Source organism: Herpailurus yagouaroundi, unplaced genomic scaffold (assembly GCF_014898765.1).
Source record: "Herpailurus yagouaroundi ecotype Mexico unplaced genomic scaffold, PumYag 28, whole genome shotgun sequence".
NCBI lineage: Eukaryota > Metazoa > Chordata > Mammalia > Carnivora > Felidae > Herpailurus > Herpailurus yagouaroundi.
Window position 1 is genome coordinate 76,498,596 of NW_024412376.1, and position 25,905 is coordinate 76,524,500.

The window sequence follows — 25,905 nt, forward strand, 5'->3', positions numbered from 1 at the left end:
TGTTGAAGTGTAATATGTGTCAATTAAAAAAGACTTTATTTTTGATACGCTCACAAGCCAATTACTCTCTTGGGACTTTTGGACAAACTTACGAAGCTCCTGATATTAAATACTTTTCCTGGAATTCTGAGGTTTCTCTTGCAAGCAAATCCCCAAGCTATTTCGCACTTCTTTTTTCATCTGTTTAAACTTGTATCTGAAATATTTGCATTTGCCAGTCCACCAAATGTAGATGGCAACATGATCATGGAAATGATACCCCCCGGGGGCTTGGTCTGGTACTCCCTCCTTAGGCAGCACTCCCTTTGAAGTCCCTTGGAGTTTGCCTGCATAAAGAACATGAGATGGAGCCCTTGGAGAGTTGCACTCTCTTTTTTCGTTCCTTGAGTAGGTCAGAGCTGCCGCATTCCAGCCTGCTTTGCACTCACAGGAACAGATTATCTTGTCAGCTTTGAGCTGGATGTGTTTTTGAGTAATAATATCCTGGATATCTGTTGTCTGACCCCAGTGTTTGCATTGTCCACTGTACATTTACGGTAGCCATGATCATTGGCCTTGAGATACTTTCTCATCCCAAATAGCCAGTTTGTTCCAGGGTTCAAAGACTCCACATTGGCAACTTATCTAACAGGCCAGCATGGTCCAGGGAGAGGGGCTTAGCATATACTCGTTTACTTTATTCAGAGGAAGCATTGGCTTCCAAATATCTTTTGCAGTCTTCCTGCCACGTTCAAGGGTGGAACATAAATCATGTTAGAAATGACTTTGCTTCTGTAACTGACTTTCAGCTCTTGCTTAATGCTAGGCAGATGGTATGCCCCAGGTCTAGGAACTTTATTCTTTCGCTTCATATTTAAGCCTCTGTCTTTAAAGCTAGAAGCAAACCACTACTACCCAGAGGAAACTCTGGAAATTACAGCCAGAATAGAGAGTTCAAGACTTTTTTGTGTGTGTGGATGTGGATGTAAGTAAGTATTAGACATGCGAAGGTGTAGTTAAATCTTGCTTCTGCCAAATGGTGACATTTCGGGTTCTAGTATTTCTTCTTTGGTCCTTCACAAATTTAGGCAGCCATCTAGATCCTGCTTTCTTGAAACATCTATTAGTCCAGGATCTCCACTAAAGATTTAATTGTTCTTTCCTTTCTTAGTATATAAAAAGAAAATAGAACTAATGTGTTTAAGCCCCAAGTACAGGCATACCTGGAAAATATCATGGGCTTGGTTCCAGACCACTGCAATAAAGCGAATATCACAATAAAGTGAGCCAAGTGAATTTTTGGCTTCCTAGTGCATATAAAGGTTATGTTTACACTATACTGTAGTCTGTTAAGTGTGTAATAGCAGTATGTTAAAAAAAATAAGGTACCTACCTTAATTAAAAATATTTTATTGCTAAAAATGCTAATCATCATCTGAGATTTCACTGAATCATAAACACTGATCACAGATCACCTTAACAGTTATAATAATAATGAAAAAATTTGAAATATTATGAGACCTACCAAAGTGTGGCACAGAGAAACAAAGTGAGCAAATGCCATTGGAAAGTGGTGCCTGTACCTTGCTCAACGCAGGATTGCTGCAAACCTTCACTTTTTTTTAAATTTATTTTTTTATTTTTAATGCATTTGTCTTTTATTTTATTTATTTATTTTTTAAATATGAAATCTATTGTTAAATTGGTTTCCATACAATACCCAGTGCTCATCCCAACACCCTCCTCAATACCCATCACCCACCCTCCCCTCCCTCCCACCCCCATCAACCCTCAGTTTGTTCTCAGTTTTTAACAGTCTCTTATCAAACCTTCACTTTGTATTTGAAAAAAAAAGATACCCATGAAGCCCAAAAAAGTGAAATGTAATAATAATGAGGTATGTCTACATGTGGCAGGCAATAGTCTAGGAACTTTACACACATACTTCCATTTTGCCTCACAAAATTCCTGGTGTTACCATTCCCATTGTTCAGTGAGGAAGACTCATAGAGGTTAATTATCAATAGTTTTACCTCTAGAGAGGGTTTACAAAGTTGGAATTCAGTTAGATGTGTCTGGTTCAAACCCTTTCCACTTACCACATTATCCCTATTCCTTATGAGTTTTGAGTGTGTTGCAACATGGATCATTGTGTAACAGTGGTAGGCCATGGGTCCAATCCTGTTTCTTTATATAAATAACTGTGTATAATAAAAACATGTCCAAAAAATGTAAAGTGGTTAATTCATAAAATAAGCATTCATACTGTCCCATCTCTATTGCATTTTAAAGAAGTTGTAATGTGTTTAGCAAACCGCATCAAATCTAAGAAATAAGGTATAATCATGAGTTTTTATACTGACTAAAAGATAAGTCACTCACATTTGGTAAGATGAAAAACCATCGATTGTGAAAAGGAGAAAAAAAATACGTATTGATTATGCTATCTTTACTAATACAATGGAGTCTTACAGTACTTGGAACCCCATATCATGGGAATCCTTATGGGTGAAATATCTTATAATGGAATCCTGTTGAAGCTCTAATTTCTAATAAACCTTCATATATGATTTTCAAGAAGTATTTGCCTTACATCAAATTTTACTTCAGAGGAGATCACTCTATAAAATATTTCCATTATATATCTTGCATCTGAATAAAAATCAGTAAGCAGTGGCATTATTATGATTAAATAGGTTTACCCATGATATATTGAGATATAATATCCAATTATTAACAATTATAACTTAAAGTGACCATAGTCTTCCTAGTTTTAGCATCATTTAATTTTATGTGTATTTTCCCCTTCCATTTCTTTTCCATGAACTGAAATCTGAAAGTTTCTGTAATTTTATTTTTAGAGAAATTTTATTTTCCTTTTTTGTGTTTTTAAAAAGTATATTTAGCTATCTGCACAAATAAGAAATTACAGGAAGACATCAATGCTTACGCTGCCATTGTAATGGCAGTTGCCCTTGCCTCCATCCTGTAAATACAATGTAAGGCACAAAGGTAGTCTGAAAAATTCCATAGTCTTCCTTCTGGTGAGCAATTTGTGACACTGAGCCTGTGTTAGAATACTTAGCACAAGGAAATTCCTCAAGCTTCCTTCTTGCCACGAGCTTCTGTGCTGCCATGGCTTCCCATGTACAGAAAGATTATGAAGTGTAACCTGGTGTTGGGGTTTGTATTTTTTTGTCATTCACTTGTGACATGTGCTCAGTTGGGCAAAAAACAGCATGTGGACACTTATGAAACAAACAAATGAAAGATTGATTGACAGTAACAGATCTCTTTTGTCACTAAGAGTCACCTTTTCATTGCCCTCCTGAAGTAATCACTCTGAAGTAAAATGAAAAAAACAAAAAAGCATAATGATAAAATTTAATTTTACAACCTTACATTTACATCTTCATTTGATATATTGGATATATCCCACTAGATTAGTGTGTGGCTGAAGTGTTTTTTCTTCTGTCAGTTTCTGTATCTTGCATATTGAGGTCATTTATAATTTAAAAGTTGAAATACAACTTGAATTAGATCCCACGTATCAATTCACTCTTTAGGAAGGTGTTCAGCTTATTACTCGGTTATCTATTTTGACAAAAAGATATTGCTACCATAGGGGTCTCCATTATAAAAGGCTGCAATGAAGCAATTTTATAATAGTATGTGTAATTTACTTTTACATGAATAACAGGTACTTCTTTCTATTTTCTTTTTCATAAAGGTAACATGTAATAAAACATTGCTTTAAAGGAATCCATGAAAGTGCCTTGAATGCCCAGCTTGGATATCACAAATGGGTTTCTAGAATGATTTGCCTGACTGTTGTGTTACCTGATTCCATATGCCATGAAATTGTACCGCCTACTTTGGATTTCTTAGAAATGCAATCATGTTTCAATAAGAAGCAAAGAGTCAGATAAAAATTTACAAAGTGATTTCAGAGTTTTTAAATGTAGCAAATTTTGCACTACTTTTGACCTTTCTTAGAATCAGTGGGGGATGTGGTTTCTCTGTCCTTTTGTCCCCAGAGGAGACGCTATTCTGATATTCAAACAGGCCCTATAACTGTAGCCAGAAAAGAGTCCAGAGACCTGTTTTAACTGGCTTTGTATTTGTATCAGTCTATCAAGCCATATAATTGTGCTTGACTGACAGAGATATGATGTTATTGTTGGTAGCATAGAACCCTCTGAGGTGCGAAATACGACGCTCTTGTGTAGCCTGTTCTGTCCCATCTACCTTCAGCAATTGTCAACTCAATTTGAAGCCCAGAATCTTGTTGACAGATGAATGAAGCAGACTTAGCCAAGTTAAGCTTACAATGCTATTTCTGCCAATATGGTAGATGAATTAGGAAAAAGAAATCTCTGAGGAAATTTTAGATGAAAAACTCTGATATCTTTACTTCATACTGAAAAAACAACATGACTTTTAAGTCAATAGTAAATCTTTTCCAGATTCACTAATAATTACAATTTATGGTAACTTCCTACCTATGTGTTACTTTATAGACCAATTCTCATACCAGCCTTGTGAACTAGAGATTTATTATACCCATTTTATAGACTAAGAAGCTGAGCGTTGGGCAAGTCAAGTTATTTTGCCCTAGTGCTCACATTTAGCAGGAGGCAGAAACAAAATTTGAACCCATGTCTATCTGTAGCTCTCTGCAAAGCCCCTTTCTACCCCATATTTCTGTAAGATGTTTTTCAGGCAAGTAAGATTTAAGATTTACCACTTTCTTTGCAAATGCCTTCTCTGTTGTGCCCTTCCCTCTATCATCTATGGTTCATATTAAGCTTTTCTTAGTTATCTGTAGATCTCCTCCATGTGCTGTTTCTTTTTTTAAATTTTTTAAAAATGTTTTTATTTATTTTTGAGACAGAGACAGTGCATGAACAGGGGAGGGGCAGAGAGAGAGGGAGACACAGAATCTGAAGCAGGCTCCAGGCTCTGAGTTGTCAGCACAGAGCCTGACGCAAGGCTCGGACTCACAGACTGTGAGATCATGACCTGAGCTGAAGTTGGGCACTTAACCGACTGAGCCACCCAGGCACCCCAACTCCATGTGCTCTTTCATATTGCTGGCTACTCAAAACAAGCTTATAAATCATCTAATTCAAGAAAACTAAGAATAAAATAGTCTTGGGGTATTTCAGCAAATGTTTCTTTAATTTATTCTTTGTTCCTGCTTAATTATTAAAATACTTTTGTTTCTATCTGGGCTCAAAGAATATGCTTTTGTATGTGTGGTGACTTATTTTTTCCATAATAATAAGGTATTCTTGTTGAGAGAACAAACGATGCATCTTATAGGAAGCAGAATCACTGCAGTGATTCTGGGATGACTATATAAATTCAGATGTAGTCACCATAAGAGACCAGAGAAACAAACAAAACAAGCCTGGAGCATCAATTTGTGTCTAAAGGCTGTTTGGGGACATAGCTATAATAGAATGACCATAGGCTGTCACAGATGGGTAGTTCATTTTGGGACACTGCACACAAGTTGTGTCTTGGAATAAAAGGTAGAAAAAGAAAATATAACTATAATTCTTACATGGAATAGATTCCCCAGTGTCTTTTTATGTCTTCTGTTTTGCGTGGTTCAAGCTGCCATGTTTGAAGAGGGAACTGTACTCAGTGGTAATTTGCTTCAATGCTTCCTCTGATATTGTTTATGTAGATTTAGTGCCAGATTAAGCAGAACCTTAGAACTCTTGAAAACGGAAAAATAAAGGGTAAAGACCCACTAATTGAGGTAAATAAGGTTGCTTAAAAGGAAGGAGGGCAGGAGGAAATAGACATACAAAAATGTTGGCAATAGTTTTTGCAACATTATTTTTTCTTGTAGTCTATTTCTAGATGCCATCTGTTTTAGAATAACTATAGCTATTGTAACAGACAAACCCTGAGATGCTAGTAGCTACCACAATACACATTTATTTCTTACACATGATGAGGGGCTATCTTGCAGAGATCTAGTGATGGAGACTGCTGTCTTTCATATGAGTGTTCTAAAGTTACCCTGGGCATAGATACGCAGCCATGAGATAAGAAAAAGAAAGAAAGAGAGTGAAAGGTTAGTTAGAAAGATTTTCTTCTGCCACCACCTGAGATACAGGTTTTTATGGTTTATATTGCTTTTGACCACATTCCTTGGGCAAGAGTCAACGTCTATCTTCACACATAACTGTGAGGGAGATCAAGAAATGTAGCTGTGGGCTCAGAAGAAAAGGTAAACAAATTTGGTGAACAGCTAATCTCTGCTGCTCTGTCTGGAAACAATTCCTTAAGAAATAGAAAGGAAAAGAAAGAATGAAAACAAAAAAAAAAAGAGAAAGAGAGAAATAGAAATAGCTAGAAATCCCCAGAGAGATGTACATGGGTATGTCACTTGGGTAATAATGTGAATTCTGTCTTATTGTAACATTTTAGAAGAGAAAAATATTCATCAAAACTATTATCACTAGAATCCTTGAACAGAAAAAAAAAAAGTAAAAAGGAAGAGTTTGGGTTTTGTTTTGTTTTGTTCTGTTTTTTAGGTTGGGGTTTGCTTTATAAGAAGAGTAGGATATTAATGCCAGGCCACAAGCTCCAGGACCCCCAGGTTGCTTTGTAACATCATTGATAATGAGGGCTTTTTAACTTTAAGCACTTATAAGATCTTTCAGCAACATCAGACCCTGTTACAGCTTTCTCTTCTCTGTCCTGTCTCTCATGCCACTGAGTTACTTCATAACCTTGTGTCTACATGGTATTGGGTTTAGAGTGACCTCCTCAACTAGAAACAATTTTGGTTATCTATTTTGTTTCATATTCCCAATTGTTTCAGGTGAAAGCTTAATGTTTAGTAATAGTATTGTGAAAAAAAAAATGACTAACAGTTTTAAAGCAACTCTTACAAGGTTTGAAAAGTAAGCAAATGTCACTCTTTGGTGAGAAATAGATATTAAAACCAAAGAGAGGTTAGACACGGATCCTCTCTCTTTCAAAGATACTTGGTAGATGAAATAAGAAAGCTATAAGAGTGTTTCTCTTTAGATTAAAAAAATAAAAAAAAAACAACAGGTAGCACAGGCAGTCAGAATTATTAAAAAGAACCTCGTGGTTTTAAAGATTTTGCTGTTGGTTGGTGATCAGACACCTGCAAACCTTTCTAATAGCCAGTCTACAAACAAATGGGGTGTCACATCACTCTTTCCTGTTTGGCTTTCTTGTGACCAAATACTTAGTCATGTTGCCAAGTTCCTAGGACTGTCTGCCTGTGCACCTGCATATATCTTCTGGGACAAATGGGGAAGTAATTATATGACCTCCCCAATTATGGATTTGTGGGCCCTGGGCAAGAAAGCCACTCTAAAATAAAGTGCTATTAGAAAGAAGTTTGGAGTCACTTTGAGTGTTAGTATTTTGAACGAAGTCAAATGAGTAATTGAAGGGATACATTGTCATTTCATCATGACTGTGTGAGCATTCAATAATCTTTGTGGGGCATGTGATTGCAGAGAAGGCCTCGGTGTCCCCATTCTTCCAAACTAGCTACTTAAATGCTATGATTTCCTCTTATAAAATGTTGGCTCCTCTTTAATTTCCAGTTATGTGGACACCATGAAATTGGCTTACATTTGGCCTAAGTTGATCAAGTGACCTGTCTGATCTGAATTGGGTCCTAGACTATAATACAGAAAGAATTCCCTCTTCTAGGAACTTAGAGTCTAGTAGAAACAAAGCAAAACAAAAACATAGCAATATTATGTGAGAAGAAGTACACTTGGGTTATGTCCAGGTACAGTGGAAGAACAACAGGGCAGATAAATAACCTAGGTTTGGGTTGGGACGGGATCAGGGACACCTCTGGATCTATGGTAAGTCAAGGAGTAGTTGACATGAAAAATTTAAGTAATGCAATGTTTTCAGGGAGGCTAGCATTTTCAAAGGCTTTGAGACACAAGACAGAATGGCATTTGGGGAAGCTGCATATTAAATAGGTTGAAATGTAAAGTTCAGGGAGGAGATTAGGCAGTAAATCAAGAGAGCAGAGATTGGAATGGATGAAGCTGTGAAGGACCGTGCATGCTATGCTAAGTCATTACCCTGAGAGTATACAGAGTCTGAAGGATTTAAGAAGTGGGGAGGCATGGTCAGACAAACATTTTAGAAGATCACTCTTCCTAAAGGACAAGAGGAGGACAAAAGGGAAGCAAGAGATGACTAAATCACTGTTGCAGATATTTAGCTGAGAATACAGTAGCCTGGAGAGAAGTAGAAAATGGGATAGATTCAGGTGCTCTTAATGAGGTAGAAATGGAAGAAATTTGTGACTAGATGTAGGGATGAGGAGGAGGGAGAAGTGGGGGTGATTTTTCAGGCCTTCCTCTGGGGAATAATAGTTCAGGCCACTGGAACAAGGAATAGAAAAAGCAGGGGAGGTTTGGTCTGATGAGGAGTTAGAGATGCATATGGAACATCCAGATGGAAACATACAGTAGCCAGTTGTCTACGTTGGTATTCCACTCAGGAGAGGTTTGAGCTGGAGTGAGATCTCTAGGAATAATGAAAGTACAGCTGGTTGTTGAAGTGATTGAAGTTATCAGGCCACTCAGCTAATGAAGATGACACCCTCTCCCACTCTAATTTAGAGTTTGTCATTTAAGAAATAGGTGGGAAAATTGGAGCTTTTAAAGAAGACTGAGATGGAGTGCTTAGAGAGGTGGAAGGAGAATCATGACTAATTACAGTCAAGGGAGACACAAAGGAAGAAGTCTTAAAATGAAGAAAGTGGTGAACAGTGCTAGATACTGCAAACTGGAAAATAGGATGAAGACTGAAAAGTGTCCACTGTGTTTACCAATACAGAAGGCCTTGGTGCTGCTTTTCAGAGCATCTCCATGCATCACTTTTTTCCCTGACCGTGGTGTCTATACCTATCAGTCATTTTACCCAGAGGAGGTAAAATGGATGTAATACAAATCAACCACAAGTGAAAAACTCATGCATACTCAGGACAGCACATTTTATTAAAATGTCTCTTTTGATTATTCCCACTATGGGAAACACTTGGATGTTCCAAACACGATGGTATTCCCACTATGGGATAACACTTGGATGGAAGATACACACCGTGCCAAGTTGTAACTCACAGCTTGTGAGTACAAAGGAAGGTCTCTCATTTAGTTTTTCCCTCCATCTCTCCCTCCCTTCTTTTGTTCTGTATATTATTTTAAAAATATAGCCTCTGTCTCAGACAGCTTTTAATCTGATTCAAGAAAATAGTCTTCACCTATGTTTACTATTTATCAACCACACAAGTCATGTTATACTTAAATGCCAAATGAATGAGCCAGATAGTCAGAGCACTAGTTCAGAATGAGGAAGCCCCATTAAGCATATGAATGGCTAGAAAACTTGGAACTTGAGCTGAGACTTGAAAGATGGAAGATAATTGGATCGGTGAAGAGGGAGAGAGTGTCCTGAGAGGTGGTAATGAGCCATTGGAGAGGCCAAGGTATCTGGAGTAGGTGGCTCCTGATAGAAGTAATAGAGGTCATTCTGGGAGGATTGGTCAGGATTACACATGGAGAGCCTTGAATGCCAGACTTAGCAGTATGAACTTTAAATTTTAATAGAAAAAGCTATGGGCGGGGTGCCTGGGTGGCTCAGTCAGTTAAGCATCTGGCTCTTGATTTCAGTGCAGAGCATGATCTCATGGTTGTGGGAATGAGCCCCAAGTCAGGCTCCATGCTGGGTATGGAGCCTTAAGATTCTCTCTCTCCCCCTCTCCCTCTGTCCCTCCTCTACTAGCTCACTCTTCCCCACACCCCCACACCCCCCCAAGAAAGAAAGAAAGAAAGAAAGAAAGAAAGAAAGAAAGAAAAAGAGAGAAAGGGAGGGAGGAAGGAAGGAAGGAAGGAAGGAAGGAAGGAAGGAAGGAAGGAAGAAAGAAAAAGCTATGTGAAGTTGGTAAGCAAAAAATTTAGAGTGATTGGTTTTAGAGTAACTTGCAGGGTAGCTCCTGGAGGAAACATGAAGAAAATCTAGGCTAGTCTAAAAGCATACATAGGATGGGCTTCATCTGACAAAAGTTACCAAGGAAGAGTAATAGGACTTCTAGAATGAATATGAAGAGTGAACCAGAGGAAGAGTGAAGGATGATTCTACAGTGGAGACAGAATAGGACACTGCAGGAACAGCTGTTCCAAAAAAGGAGCCTTTTATAAAAGGGGAAAAGATGTCAATGTTGAGTATTTTGAGTCTGAGTTATTGGTAAGATATCTAAATGGAGATAGTTATGATCTTAGAAGACTCTTCTCATTGTGACCAAAAATGATCATTCACTTGGGGCTATATCCTCTCTGCCTTGCGTTGCTGGCATGGGTGGAATGCAGATGCTTCTGCAAAACAGCAAACAAGACAAAGGCTGAAAGGAATCCATTGGGTTCTCCAATCAAAATGGCTTTGGTGATTATATCAGTCAGGGTTCCGCTGAGAAACAGAACCAATAGAATGTCTATCAGAGAGAGGTTTATTTTAAGGAGTTGGCCACACAATTGTGGGAGCTGGTAAGTATTAAACCTGTAAGGCAGGGCAGCCGACTGGAATCTGAGACAGGGTTTCTATGTTATAGTCTTGAGGCAAAATTACTTCTCTTTTGGAAATCCCAGGTGGGTTTTTTTTTTTAATTTTATTACTTATATTTGAGAAAAAGCACTTGTAGGGGAGGGGCAGAAAGAGAGGGAGAATCTCAAGCAGGCTCCATGCTGTTATCACAGAGCCCAATGTGGGGCTCAATCTCATGAAACTGTGAGATCATGACATGAGCCGAAATCAAATTTGGACACTTAATGACTGAGCTACCCAGGTGCCCCAGGAAACTCCAGTTTTGCTCTTAAGGCCCTCAGCTGATTGGACAAAGCCCACCCAAATCATCAAGGGCAACCTGCTTTACTTAAAGTCAATTGATTATAAGTGTAAATGTCAATATATCTATAAAATAACTTCCTAGCAACATCTAGACTAGTGTTTGACCAAACAACCAGGCACCATAGCCTAGCTACACTGACACAAAATTAATCATCATAGTGATGTTTTCAAATAAGCACTTCTTAAAGCCATACTTCTTCAGATCCCTGATGAATATGGACATATATATATATATATATATATATATATATATATACACACACACACCCGTTTATATAGCCTTATAACTTTGCCTATGATGTGTAAATATACATATTGTACATCCTTCACTTGCAAGCATTCTTGGCTGATTATTATGCAATACATTCAGTTGGAAGTTGGTGATAAAAAGCCCTTTTGTATGGATCATTTGATGCCACAACGCTGTGAAGTAGGCGGGACTGCTAGTATTACTGTGTTTTCCTCATCAGCTCTAAGAGGGGCTCAGGGAAAGGGAGTGACACACTTGTGACACATGGTTCATAAGTGGCATGTGGGCAGCACTCAGCTTTGGTATGTTTGCATTTGATCTTCCTGTAGCAAATAAACACAGATCCACAAACTTTTTAGAGAAAGACAGCAAGACAATATCTCTGACCTGACACATTGGAGAATGAAAGATTCTTGGAAAACTGGCATTTGGGACCTATGTAAAAGAAAGAGAGTTTGGTAACAGCATTTCTGCTGCCCAGAGCCTATCCAGATTGAGGGAAAGGACAAAAATGGAGCAGCAGGGGCTGGCCGGGGACTGAGGTGAATCAGAAGGCCTGAGGGCTGCCTCCTGGGCTACAGAGCAAACCAGAGAGGCAAAGGGCTTACCTTTCCTAATCACCGCCCCACTGTGCTCTCTTAGCTTTTGACCCGTCACATCTTCCCAGTGTGCTGTGGAAGATCAGAGACAGGAACACTAGGGCATCTATACAAAGTGGCTGAATCACCACTTCCTTTTCTTAATAAACAAATGAAATCCATATTTGTGTAACTAACCCACAGAAAAAGAAGGAGAATGTTTGGCAGGCACAGTAGAAACCCAATCTGGAAACTACAAATTTAAAAAACAATTATTTTAAATTTCATATCACAAACTTCCTTTTGGAGGCTTCCGTTAACTACATCTATGTTAGGATATTCTTCTGGGAGTAGAAATATAAGCACTCCAGAGCTTTGTGCTGCCCAGAGCTTTGGATTTTATAGGACACATGAAAGCATACTTTAGTCCTGTACTGCAGACACGGTCTTTTGTTCTGATATATAATTTCATTCAACAGTAGTAGACACATGTACTTTGTCTCTTGATTTGCAGTTTTGGGAACAATTTCAACTTGCTCCCTTCCAGAGCACATTATTAACAACCAATTGGCATACAGTTTCAGGCTTTTTCACAGGTGAGAGTGAAAATGGAAAGAGTGGATTACAGAGTTCTCTGCAGGCACCCTGAATAATTTATCGCCCTTCCGTTGTAATGGCTTAGTGTATATATCTTTCACCATATGTAGCCTTCCATTTAGATGTCCAATCAATGGTAAAGAATAAGAACGGGTTTTTAAAAACCATCCCTTGGAGTGGAACTAATCAGCTTGTGGTTTCCTTTCAGGTAGTCTGACCATTCTCCAATATGCCCTGTATATCCTCAGATAGGAAATGACCTAAACTTCTACTTCCAGTTGTGTGGATTATTTATCCTGAAACCCCCCCTCCATTTCCACCCAACCCTCTACTTTGCATATTAAAGTTAAGCCCCTAACCATTGAATTCTCCTGTCTGACTGCAAAGTGGATCTGGCATGGCCATTACATACAAACCCTTACTTTGTACATTATATGGCATGAGTTGAAAAGAAACTATTTTTGAATTCTTATATTGTTTACCAGTTTGAAAGTTGTGTGAAAGATGAGGATTTATTCCTTTGCCCCACTAGATCCCCTGGGTTTTATTTGTTTATAATGTTATTTTCCCATAGGCATTAACTCTCCTGTTTAGAGAGAGGAAAAAAAATCCTTATTTTATCTTTAGTTTCATGATGTTAATAGCCTTTAGGAAGAGAGACTTTGCAAAACGTAAACTGATAGCAATTTCAGATCATTGGAACATTTTGAATGAAATGAGAGATTGCTTGACCTTGTATCAGATATCATAATTTGGAAGAATCTCACTACAGAAATTGTACATTCTCTGTAATGTGAAGTTTCTGATGTGCATTTATTTAATCAAAACCACAAGGGAAATGAATTTGGATTGAGAAAGTTCCTCCTGTTTGTCATTGTGAGGGGAAGCTTTTATTTTGTCATTAAGGAGTAGGCGATTTCTTTCATTTCTAGAACTTCCAATACTTTCTGGAAACTCTAGTAACTAAACCACCTTGATCATCATTTAGACTTGTGTTCAGTTAAAAATAGATTAAATAAGAAAGCTTTCATTCATTGTAAATTATTACTGGAAATTGACCTGTCTTATCTTTCTGTGGAAGCAGGAACTTGGTCTATTACCCTAAGGACAGTGACTGCCAAGATGTAACCTACTTTTAATACTTTAAGTGATTTATAATACCCTTATTATATTGTCAGTAAATTAGACTCCATGGACAACATAAGGATTCCTTTTAGGAAGAGTTATGATGATAGTCAAAGTGGTCAGTTCATATTAGAATGTTTCTTTTGGGGGACTGGAAGTCAGCATCATTTTAAGTGTGAAATGTTTCCTTGCTGCATCTCGCTTTTGCTTGTAAGCTACAGCAGGTGGCTTACTGCTAAAATCAACATGATAAATCTCTTAGAAATGACATCTCTTTTGTTACATATTTGTTCTCACCTTGTCTCATTCTGTGCTGGCTAGCCTTTTAAATGCCTTAGAATGCCAAGGATGGTATCTAAATAGATTCCTAAGTTATAAGTATTCAAACTTCTTTTAATTTTTTAACGTGTGTTTAGTTTTGAGAGAGAGAGAGAAAAAAAAAAGAGGTGGGGGGGAGGAAGAGGCAGAGAGAGAGAGGGAGACACAGAATCGGAAGCAGGCTCCGGGCTCTGAGCTGTCAGCACAGAGCCTGATGTGGGGCTAGAACCCATGAACCATGAGATCATGACCTGAGCTGAAGTTGGACGCTTAACCAACTGAGCCACCCAAGTCCCCAAACTTCTTACTTTTAAACTATAACCCAAATTAGCTAAATGTTGTTAAGCATTTTCCATTAAAGCCATCATATGAATCCCAGAAATATGAATATGTGTACTTATATAAAACTGGCTCCTTGTCTAACATCCAAATATATATGTAATGGAACACTAAATCCCCATAGTAGAGTGTTAAGTTCTAATATTTGATATTTATGGGCTTTTAATTTCTTTCTAACAAATTTAAAAATGATGCATCTGTAGCAATTGACCAAGGTATGAATTCTTCAGTCAGAATGCCTTGTAGTTCAGACTTTTTTGCTAAGTAGAAAAAAAACATTTAGAAGAAGGATCTTTTCCTGAGATTTTTATCTTCAAACCCTGGAAAGTTTCAGAGTGCATAAAATACAAAAAAATAGAATTTTAATTGATGAGAACCTCAAGATTAAATCCAGGTTTTCTTTTCATTCTTTAAATCAGAGAACTAAAAGTGAAGCCCAAGCAGGTATTTGAAGGAAGACATTGTCTCACTGACACAGAACTATCCTGCAGTGATGAAAATGGATGAATGAATAAGGGTATATAGTATATTCTCTCTAAATCATTCATTTTAAGGGAATATCTTCTAAAATGCTCCATATTTTAATAAGTTCAATTCATCAAAGTCCTCATATAACATCTATTACAAAGATTTATCTCTTGCTGAATGCTAGCCAAATAATTTTCCAGAAATGACATTTTTCACAGTCAGTGTTCCCATTATCATGGCACAAGCTACATCAAGTGTATTTCTTGTGCAGCGCTTAACATGACTTAGCGCTGTTTCTGCACATGGATGTTTCAGTTTCTGAAGAGAAAGATTTTTAGGTAATAATGTCTTTCAGGTTTTAATCAGCCATAAAGTCGTATAATTTTTTTAAATGCCTGCATGGTTAAGAAATAGAATAACACCATGAAGGAAATTTATTTCCAACTTTTAATTACTTGGATTAAACCTATGTTTGACCCTGATTTAAATGAAAATAGGTTAAGAGAAAGTTTGAGAATTTATTTATTATCGAATGGAGTTAAAATTTTTGAACGACTTGGCATTACTTACAAACTTTGATTGCCTTTATGGATTTAAATCTTTTTGAGACATGGTGAGTATTGGTGTAAGATAAAGAATGGAAATCTATTATGGAATGTCATTAAGATTGAATGATACATATTTTTGATGTAAAAGATATTGTTGCAAAACAAATTCATTTGTTTTCTACAGAGATTAGAAGAAAACATGATTCTGCATTACTATTGAATGGGTTTACTATTTCTCACCATTCTTTTTCCCTCCTATGGTCTCTTCATGAAAGGGAGATGTTGAAAGAAGAATTTAGAGACCTGGGAAATTTCTACACCAGGAAATAGGCAGGCTAAACTCTATTCTGTAGGATCAGAAAGTGAAGAGGTTTCAAATGTACTGTTTTCTTCAAAAATTTGGAAATCAGTGGGGTTTGGTTGAATTTCTTGACTTCTCTCTTCTGATTGGGATGCCTCTTGCTATTCCTATCTGCAGTCTCAACATGACTGTACAAGTAAGAGGACCAGATCCCACTGTACTACAGATTGTTCACGTGGGAATATGCACAGGAGCCAAAGGAACCTGGAACTACACTACACCTGCCCTCTGACATCGGTGGAAAAATCCTCCCTCTGCTAAATGGCAGAACCAGGTCCCTTGACTTCCTTTGTGAATAAGGACAATGCTACGTAACTCTGATGTCCTAGTTCATGCTTCGTACACCTATACATTATGTGTGTGTGTGTGCGTGTGTGCGTGTGTTGAACCGAACTGAAACTTCTCCCTGAACTCTGCTTTCAATGAGAAAAAAATAAATGGCTGAGGTTTGCAGTTTGTCAAAAGCTTTGAAAAGATTGCTTTAGCAGACTTTATTTCTGGAGGCTTGTACTGCCTTTCCACTCTTTAGGAGGGACCTGATGGGATAGCCTAATTTACTTCATGCATGCCAATTATTAATACAAATGTCTACCTTGGCCTACTTCCTTTCATTTATACAATTTCAGGGATGGCCGGTCAGCCATGCTCCAGGCAGAACATAGAACCATTCATGCACAGGAGCTTGTGCTTTATTCTCTCCCCAGTAGGCTCTGAGCATGCTGTGGCTATAGCCCATGGAGCTCTGCCTTTTATCCCTCGGCAGTTATTTAGAATCATTGAGAAAGAACCTGCCGAGCCTCGTCAATAGAGGTAATTTAGCCAGTGGCTCTAAAAATGCTAAGTTACATTCCCTGTCTCAACTGAGAACATTTATATTACAGAAGAAATGAAGTGTATTCAATATACTCTTGAAGAGTGCATTACAGTATCTAATTCAGTCTCAGCATCACTAACTGTACAGCCATATAATGTTAAAGTAAATTAAGGTGGTTTATCTTTCAATATAATCAATTTTATTACAGTGACAAGAGAAGACTGTAATAGTTTTCACAATTTGAGCCTTTGTCAAAAGGCCTTCCAGTTTGTGTGGGAAGAAAAAGCCCAATAAAGGATGGGAATCTGGAGATGTATTCACATCTCTGTTGTTTATGACTGTGGGTTCCCTCTTGAAAAGCCCATGCCTTATCTTTTCCTTGGTTTTCTAACACCACCATAGTGCCTAGAATTTAGTAGGTTGATAGAATAAAAATTTGTATAAGGATGAGTTTTTTAAAACCAAATGTTTATTGTTTACCTTCTACTGTTTAAGATGCAGTATAGCAGAAAAATTTAAAAGCATGGGCTCTGGAATCTGACAGAAGTCCTGGGGCACCTGGGTGGCTCAGTCGGTTAAGCATCTGACTCTTGATTTTGGTTCAGGTCATGATCTCACGGTTGTGGGATCAAGCCCCACATCAAGCTCCACAATCAGCATGGAACCTGCTTGGGATTCTTTCTCTCTCTCTCTCTCTCTCTCTCTCTCTCCCTCTGCCTCTGCTCCTCCTCCCAAATAAGCATTAAACAAACAAAAAAATGCTTTGGTTAGTCTATCCTGCTGGGAGTGCCTGAGTGCTCCAAGTGCCGTATTTCTTTCTCTGGCATTTCAGCAACACTTTGTTTGCATGGCCATTGTAACCCTTAAAGTTCTGTGACTTGGTTGGTAAAGTTTATTTGTCCTTGTTACAGAAAATGTAGGAAATGGGTGATTCATATAAATTCTATAGTAGTTTGTCACAAACAATGTCTAAAGACACTAAGAATTATAAGAAAACCTTGAGTACTTTAGGCAAATGTTTTGCATCATTACTCTATACTTCAATTATTTTTGAGTCCTTTTTGAATAAATATAGATAACATCTTTATTATTGTTATACATTGTTTTTGAGACTATATTTCTACAATTAAGTCTAAAGAGATAGAAAGATGAAATAACTCAAATAAAAGCATGTTTAAAGAAACTATTGAAACAGTGCTGGTAAAAACTAACCACAGGTCAACACATCATACATTCTACTAATTTATAAAAGCATTGGTACAATTGAACTTATTAAATATAGTTCAGTGGTTATGTCAAAGAAGTAATGCAGGAAGAGTAAAAATTATATCTGACGGAAGAATGGAAACCATTACCCACACACCCTCCCCCATATCCTCACTTTCCTCCTTAATAAGTTAGATGTCGTCATGTGTCATTTTAATCACACTCTTGCATACACCTCTAAAAGCCCTTCTGCCTCTCTCTCTGGCTTGGCCTAGGGAAACCCAAGCCTCGTAAAATACAACTCACCCTCCACTCTGCACCTGCACCCATCTCACTGAATGAGGGAGGACAAAAACCACCCAGTTAACTGGTTTCATTTTAAATTCACACTACTAATCTCACGAGGATGCATGGTGCTGCCCAGGTCCCTGATCTATGTTCATCATCCAGTCACTGTCTTTGTCTCATAGCTATTTCAAACTTTTTTTCTTGCTCCTGAATCCTCCAGTTTCTTCTTACTTAACTTTGTTGGTAACCTTACTTCTTATTTCCCCGAGAAAATAGAAGCAATCAGAATATAACTTGTATACACTCCCACCACCAGATCTGATAATTTGTTCGCATCTGCACCATCCTTTCCTCCTGTTACAAGGGATCAACTGTCCCTTCACTTGTGCAGTTGAGCTAATCCCTCTGTCTTCTTCAAGGCATTGTTCTTGGAATTGCCTCCCTCCTATATCAGTGATTTTTCCTCCTTACTGGATAATTCTATTGGCATAAAATGAAGCCATACCTTCCATCTTTTCTTTTTTAATTTTTTAAATTTTATTTATTCATTTTGAGAGAGAGAGAGAGAGACAGAGAAAGAATCCCAAGCAGGCTTTGCCTGGTTGGCGGGGAGCCTAATGTGGGGCTCAAACTCACAAACTGTGAGATCATGACCTGAACCGAAATCAAGAGTCAGGTGCTTAACCACCTGAGCCACCCAGATGCCCCTAAGCCTTATCTTACATCTTAAACAACAACTTCTTTGACCTCACACCTTTCCCCAGACGCTCTTGCATTTGTTAACTCCCACTGCCCTTCACAGCAAAACTCGTAGAAAGAGTTGTTCACAGTCACCAAATCTGTTTTCTCATTCTCTATTGAATCTAACCAGGCATTCATCTCTACCACTCTGCTGGAAACATTTTTGTCAGGATCGCTGATTACCTTCACCATGACAAATTTAGTAGTCAGGGTTCAGTGTGAATTTCACTGGACTGTATTCAACACAGTTGATTGCTCTCTTCTTCTTGAAGCACCTTCCCTGCCTATTCCCTTGCTTGATATAACTTCTCAAGGCACTTCTCCTACCTCACTGGCCTCTTCTCATTCTTGCTAGTTCTTTCTCTTCTTCATAGCCAGTACCTGTTGGAATGCTCAAAGGCTTGTTTTGGGGGGGGGCTGTTTTCCTTCCTTATTTATATTTACTCAGTAGGTGATCTCGTATAATTTTATCTGTATCTCCAAAGCTCTCAGATTTATATCTCTAGCCAGACTTCCTCTATGAACTCTGGTCTCATGTATCCAACTTTCTACTCAACATCTCTACATGGGTGTTTCACAGACACCTGAGACTTAACATGTCTAAAACCAGTTCGTCTGCCTCTACTCTTCAAGGGTGCTCCCTCTCACAGTCTTCAAGACCTCATCAGGAAATGGCACCTCTACTCCTTTGGATGCCCCAGTCAAACCCTGGAGTCATTTCTGATTCCTCTTTTTTTCTCACACACTCCTCTACTCATCTCTCTGCAAATCTGGCACCGCTTTCTTCATAATATATGCTAAACCTGACCACTTCTTACCTCCTTCACCACTAACTACCCTCTGGCCCATCCCATCATTTGTCTTGCACTTGGATCATTACAAAAGCCTCCTAGCTTCTCTTTGTGTTGACACCTTTGCCCTCTTATAGCCCTTTTCCCACAATGAACATGATCCTTTTCAAATATAATTCACATTATATGATTTCTTTGTGCAAAACCTTCTCCCTGTAGTTTTCTAGCTCATTTCGGTTAAAAGCCAACTTCTTATCATGACTTATAAAATTGGATGCAATCTGTCCCTTCCACCTCTATGACTTCACTCCTTACCCCTTTTCCATTTTTCCCTCTAGTCCAGGTGCACTGTCAGTTACACTTTATTTCCACCTTACAGGCCCTCCACTTGCTGTTCCTCCCCCCCCCCCCGCCTTTCCTCTGTTTGGACAGTCCTTCTGTGACCACCATATAAAATGGCACCCTGCCACTGAATTGCTCTCTTAGCCTCCTTATCCTCATATATTTTTCTTCTTTGCTATTATCACCACCTGCCACATTATTTATAAACATTCTCTTACAGTCTATCTCCCCCAGTAAGAATGATAGTAGGGACTTTGTTTTGTTTGCTATATTCCTAGTACCCAAAGAATGCCTGGCACACTGGAGATGCTTAAGCAATATTAGCTGAATGAATGAATAATCAGCCTTACTCTTCCCACACCCATCACATACCCGGCAAACTTCTTCAGAATCCCTTGAGATTTAGAGCACAGAATACCTCCATTTTCTGCTTCTGTACATCCAAATGTATCTTTGTCCTCACTTTCTTTCTCCTCTTCTCAAAGTGACACCCCATCTCCTGACCCTTATTCTCTGACACCATATTTGTTTTGTTTTACAAGCTGCTTCTTTTCTCTTAGCTAAGTTTTCTGTCAGTTTGTAAACATTTTAAGATCTTTCTCATTTTTACTATGAAAAAAAGAAAAAAAAAACTTTTCCTCAGCCCAGTGTACCTTTTAGCTACGATCCTATTTTCCCTTCCCTTCACACACAGTTATTCAAAAGAATTCTCTATGCAGTTTGGCAAATAGTTGATACACATACTTTCTGCTTTTTTGCCCTTTGCTGGTTAATCCCAGCACTCTTTCCCAATCCCAGAACCTTCTTGTAACCCATTATTCCAGGCAGCCATTAACAACCTATCATACTTGGCACTTCAGATAACACCTGCTTGCTGTCTGAGGAGCTTATTCTTTTTTTTTTTTTTTTTAATTTTTTTTTTCAACGTTTATTTATTTTGGGGACAGAGAGAGGCAGAGCATGAACGGGGGAGGAGCAGAGAGAGAGGGAGACACAGCATCGGAAACAGGCTCCAGGCTCCGAGCCATCAGCCCAGAGCCTGATGCGGGGCTCGAACTCACGGACCGCGAGATCGTGACCTGGCTGAAGTCGGACGCCCAACCGACTGCGCCACCCAGGCGCCCCTCTTTTTTTTTTTTTTAATGTTTTTATTATTTTTGAGACAGAGGAGGGTCAGAGAGAGAGGGAGACACAGAATCCAAAGCAGGCTCCAGGATCCCAGCTGTCAGCACAGAGCCTGACGTGGGACTCGAACTCACAAACCGTGAGATCATGACCTGAGCTGAAGTCAGAAGCTCAACTGACTTAGCCACCCAGGCGCCCCCTGAGGAGCTTATTCTTGTCTTAATTTCTTCACCTGACTCCTCAACCAGTTGCAATAAAGATTCTGACTTCCTATTGGTTAAATGCCATACACTCTTTGTGGTCCTCATTTTACTTTCTCTTTTTGAAATTCTCTCAAAGCTTGACTTCTGTAACTCTAGCTTGTTGCCGTTTTTAATTCTTTTCCTATTTCCTTTCTGGGACACTCATCCTCTCTTGTTCTTGAAATGTTTCTCTTTCTCTACCTAGAGGTATATTTCTCTTATCCTGGGGTGAATGACTCACTAGAGAATTGATGAATGGACTTAAAGGTTTTTGTGTGTGTGTGTGTGTGTGTGTAAAATTTTAAGTGTTTCATGTGTGGATATTTCTTTTTTTTTTTTTTAAATTTTTTTTTCAACGTTTATTTATTTTTGGGACAGAGAGAGACAGAGCACGAACGGGGGAGGGGCAGAGAGAGAGGGAGACACAGAATAGGAAACAGGCTCCAGGCTCTGAGCCATCAGCCCAGAGCCTGATGCGGGGCTCGAACTCACGGACCGCGAGATCGTGACCTGGCTGAAGTCGGACGCTTAACCGACTGCGCCACCCAGGCGCCCCATGTGTGGATATTTCTAACTAGAGCAACAAAAACTTTTATTCAATTCAAAAGAGGGTTAAGAATCAGTGCCTCTTGCTTCCCCTGGGTAATCTCTTCCAAACCCATAGCTTCAGCCACCACTATGATGCAAGTGAGAGCAAGTCAGACCCATGTTCATAGTCCAGCTTCCCCTTTTAGAAGCTGTGTGACTCTGGGGGATGCTACTAACCTCTCTGAGACTTGGTTTGTTCAACTATAAAATGATGGAGATGACTCCTAATTCGCAGGCTTATTGTAACCGGGGTGTCATTTATAAAGCTCTTGGTGTCTTATGATAGTCAGTAAGTGGTAGTTATTATGATGCAGTCCCAAACATCTTGGATCCTAAAGCACATAAGCTTCTCAATTTGCAAAACTTCTTCTCCCCAGTTTTAAAATAGGTTTTCATTTTTAGGGTTCTTTCTCCCCAGAGCAATAAGCATTATGTGAGTCGTACATTATGAATTAATTGACTCTGTAGCACTGATTTGTTAACGCAAAACATCTAGGACATACAGCTATTGAGCGCACTGTTGAGTGCACCTTTGCACAATTTTTAGAAAATTGGAATTGGGCACTTATATAAATATAATAAGCCTGAGAGATGTTTATAAATTGGCTTCCAGTATTTATCTGGAACAATCAAAATAGCACACTTTTAAAAATGTTAATAAACATGGCAGAAACCAAGTTATTCGTTATATGCACTGTAATAAAAATTGTCAAGGAAGTAAAAATTGCCTTTGCATTCTTTAAAAAGCATGTATTTTTAAAACTATGAAGCTGTGCAGGTGTCTCTCCTCACATGTGTTCTATATGTTTACTGTGTCCTACTAAAATGTTTGTAAAACTTGTCATTTATTTACACCTCGATAGCCCTTCCTGATTCCATGCCAGTTGGTGAAAAGATTTGGATAAGTATTATGTTTTAGGAGTTTAATACACATTTATAGCCTAAAGCATATCTTCTTTAAATGAATCCATGAAATGACACAGCTAAATCCCAAAACCCAAATATTTTGGTTTGCCAAATAGCAAAGGTTCTAACAAACTCAGCCTAGTAAGGATCCCTGTGCTATGTGGAGCCAACTTCCTATCATTGAGTGCTTGACTCTGGAATTTTCCGGCCCCTTTCTCTACTCCTAATCTACTCCTAAAAGTGATGTGGGACACACCCTGAAAGTGAGTTCAAAATCTTTCCTTATTGAATTTTGAAAGATAATTTTAATTGTTTCACAGCATCCGTCCAAGTGATTAAAAACACACTGAACTGGGAGAAGTTGGAAAATGGAATTCAAAATCCTGGCCTAGACCTTTGAATGAATGAATTTAGTATGTAAAAAATTTAACAACTTAGTTAAAATTCTGTTTAAGATTTTTCTGCAGTGAATTTGTATCATGTGACAAATAGTTTTATAATCAAGACATTGTAGTAGTAAAATTTTGAGAAGTACAGAAAACTCTAAAGATGGAAATAATTACCCATAATTCCACCACCCAGGGATAATTGCCATTTTGTATACGTTTTCCTCTCTTCTTCCTCACACCTCTCTCTTCTCCCTCCTTCCCTCCCTCCCTTTCTTTCTCTTATTTTCCTTCTTTGTTTCCTTCTTTATTCTCTTCATAGAGATAGATTTACAAATATATATCTGTATGAATACATATGTATACACGTGTAAAACTATAGCCTAGAAAATGTATAATCTGTATTTTATGTTCCACAAAATAAGTAAATAAAACATATGAAGTTCATAATTGGAGTAACACTGTGTTTTCAGTGTTGTATTATAAGGAAATAATCAGTGATATAATCAAATATTTATATCAAAAGATGTAAGCAAAAATTTGAATCAACCTCAGTAGAATGTTAGGCATCCAATAAGTTTCAATGTTGTAAATTAATATAGAGAGTCTTTATCTTACTTATATTTAGTGTGTGAAACTTCTAATGACAAAAAATGCACATGATAAGATTCTTTACTTTTCTGTGTTCTTATTATGAACGTTTACTCTTTTTTTTTTTTAATTTTTTTTCAACGTTTATTTATTTTTGGGACAGAGAGAGACAGAGCATGAACGGGGGAGGGGCAGAGAGAGAGGGAGACACAGAATCGGAAACAGGCTCCAGGCTCTGAGCCATCAGCCCAGAGCCCGACGCGGGGCTCGAACTCACAGACCGCGAGATCGTGACCTGGCTGAAGTCGGACGCTTAACTGACTGCGCCACCCAGGCGCCCCATGAACATTTACTCTTGAGAAAGAAAAGAAAATGGAAGAAATCTTCCATTTTGAATCAATTTTTGTTTTCTTCAGTACATCGAACCCATCAAGACTGTCTCTATGTTTGCTCTCACTCTTTCTTTATCTCAAATTTTAGAAAAGATATACCCACCAGGCTAGAGCCTGTAGCTATTTTTTCCCCTCTGGAGTGGAATATGGCTTTTCTTTCCCAGAATTAAAACCACCAGGGATTAAGTAATTTTGAAAAGAAAACCTTAAATTGAAATACTGTTATCTAAGTAGTATTATGTGACTGTGGCTAAGGTAAGAATTATTAATACCTATCCTACAGGGTAACACAACAGGCAATATAAATTATGAATAATATTTATTTCAGTCAAGCATGTAAGTCCCCGGAAGCATGAACAGCTTATAGATGTTGAGAGATGATGCAGTCTTTGCAAAGTCATTTTTTAATTAATACACATAACCCCTAATGCTTTATTTCTTCAATTGCTTTTCTCGGTAGTGTATCATTTGCATGTTAATTTGTTTTTTAAATTAAGAGACACTGTTTGTCTAAATTTGAATTAGTAGAATGAATTGTTGGTATTGGTTTTATAAGCTGCTATAAATTGCCATACTACATTTGTATAGCATTTTATAATTCACAAAGTAATTTGATATAACAGTCTCACATTGATTGGATATGGAGGCTTAATCTAACCAGGGAGTGATTTTTCTTCAGGGTAGAATTCTCATGCCTTTTGTTCAGTGGCGTGTGTGTAGGTATGTAAATCCTCCTCTGAAGCCCCCATAGGCTTCTGTCTTGGTTCCATCTCTGTTATCTGAATAAGATTCCATTAAGGGGAAGGACTTGTTCTTTGGCAAGATGTGTTTATTCTGCAATGAACAGAAGCCAAGAAAACTCTTTTGGGAAGGTACATTTTGAAAATAGAATCCTGTAGTGTAAGAATAGTAGGCTTACTAACGATTCTTTAAGGATATTGTAAACCATCTTTGGACTAGTCAAAATATTCTCACCTTCTAGTAATCTAACAATTATTTCTGAAGCACCTTATAACTTGGGCAACGAGATACTGGGGATGAAATGTGAAAAGTTTCAACATGTAGTGAGGATGGGTGAGATTCCTGTTCCTGGTACTGCAGATGTCGAATGTATCTGTTCCTCTTAGTGGCACAGACTGTAGGTCAAACTGCATTGGTTTAAGGAATCCCATTGAGAAGGCACCATGCTAGGACCATCTTCTGTTCCTTAAAACCTCCTGCCATCAGGACAATCCTGCTGCTACTCAGAGTTCCTATGATGTCATTCTACAGCTTTACCTGGATGCCTACTTTACATACTATTTTCCCCTGAAAAGAAAAATAAACTTGACATCTGAATGTGTGGATTTGAGACTTTTCAAGAGATCATGAATTATGGTAATCACCTTCCAATAATCTTTTTTAGACAGTAAGTGTTCCAAAATGCAACACATAGAAGTTATTATTTTTAAGTATTTTCTTTCAATTCAAGAGAATAAAATGAATCTGAATCTGAGGGTACTAAGCGTGGTAGCAAGCTTGAGACGGTTAAGGATGAATTTATAGGGGCGCCTGGGTGGCGCAGTCGGTTAAGCGTCCGACTTCAGCCAGGTCACGATCTCGCGGTCCGTGAGTTCAAGCCCCGCGTCGGGCTCTGGGCTGATAGCCTGGAGCCTGTTTCCGATTCTGTGTCTCCCTCTCTCTCTGCCCCTCCCCCGTTCATGCTCTGTCTCTCTCTGTCCCAAAAATAAATAAACGTTGAAAAAAAAATTTTTAAAAAAAGGATGAATTTATAAGTTATTGAAGTAATTTCTTTCTAATTACCTTGAAGCAGATGTAGCACCTTTTAAAGTTGCATGAACCATACTATATTCCCTCAAGTTTTCATTTCAAACTGTATCACAGTAAAGATGTATGTGAGTCTGTGATGTATGTGGGTCTGTTATTCCAATTAGTATTTCAAAAGTAAGATTGTAGTTTAAAAGTGCAAACTTGTGTGCTTATCTGTGCTAGTGTTAA

The 25,905-nt window shown here is 38.2% G+C and overlaps 1 protein-coding gene across 18 annotated transcripts in view; it reads left to right on the forward strand.

Moving 5' to 3' along the window:
* The window catches only part of COL25A1 (collagen type XXV alpha 1 chain), a 470,156-nt gene that overhangs the window by 251,609 nt on the left and 192,642 nt on the right, over positions 1-25,905 (forward strand). The gene's annotated exons all lie outside the window — the stretch shown is intronic.